General features: G+C 51.5%; 1 pseudogene; it reads right to left on the reverse strand.

Moving 5' to 3' along the window:
• Nucleotides 1–218: 218 nt before the first annotated feature.
• Nucleotides 219–334, reverse strand: LOC125526173 (annotated as a pseudogene).
• Nucleotides 335–886: the final 552 nt, after the last annotated feature.

Raw genomic sequence — 886 nt, forward strand, 5'->3', positions numbered from 1 at the left:
TTAAACAACTCCACACTCCAGACATAGAAATGCTCCGCCGATGCAGCGTAAATAGTTACTCCCTCCATTCCATAATGTAGTGTTTATAGATTTTTGTGAAAGTCAAACTTTGTCAACTTTGATCAAGTGTATAAAGAAAATTATCTACATCTACAATATCAAACATGTACATTCTGAAAATATAACTCACGATGTATCAAATGATGTGCATTTAAAAGAAAATGCAACACGAGGACTTCCCAGAAGGTCACCCATTCTAGTACTACTCTCGCCCAAGCACACTTAACTTCGAAGTTCTGATGAGATCTGGTGCTTTAGTGTTGGTTGTGCTTTAGCAATGATCTTGGTGGAAGATTTTGATTCGAGGAGTCGGCTGGAGTGCAAGGAAAAAAAAATGAAGAGGGCACGATAGGAGGGTCGACTAGCTATGAGACCTCTCCCCTCCCCTCCCTCCCCCTCCACGCCACCCAGGATGGGTTCTCCGGCGACCTCACCGTCGTTCCTGCGCCGCCCCCACCCTCCCACCCCTTCATCGACCACAGCAGACCCCGTCTCCACCAGCCACGCCCCTCCTCCTTCCCACCAGTGCCCAGATATGTTCAGGCCGCCCAGGTCTCCCCTCGTTCGTTCCTTAAGGTTGGTTGCGCCGCCGGGCTCTGCTTCGAGCAATAACTGCTACGGCTTTTTGGCCAGCACACCTCAACGCTGCTTTCGGCTACGGCAGTCTTCATCTCCTTTTCACGGGTTCTACGCCCGCTCGACTCGGATCTAGTGGCGGCCCTGGTGCAAGCTTGCTTCGGAGGCCTTGCCCATGAATTCGCTGCCTCCAAGATCGACAAGGTTCGATACAGGCTGTTGGTCGCCTCTCCGGCCATCATGCACGCCC

This window comes from Triticum urartu, chromosome 7, assembly GCF_003073215.2.
Source record: "Triticum urartu cultivar G1812 chromosome 7, Tu2.1, whole genome shotgun sequence".
Lineage (NCBI taxonomy): Eukaryota > Viridiplantae > Streptophyta > Magnoliopsida > Poales > Poaceae > Triticum > Triticum urartu.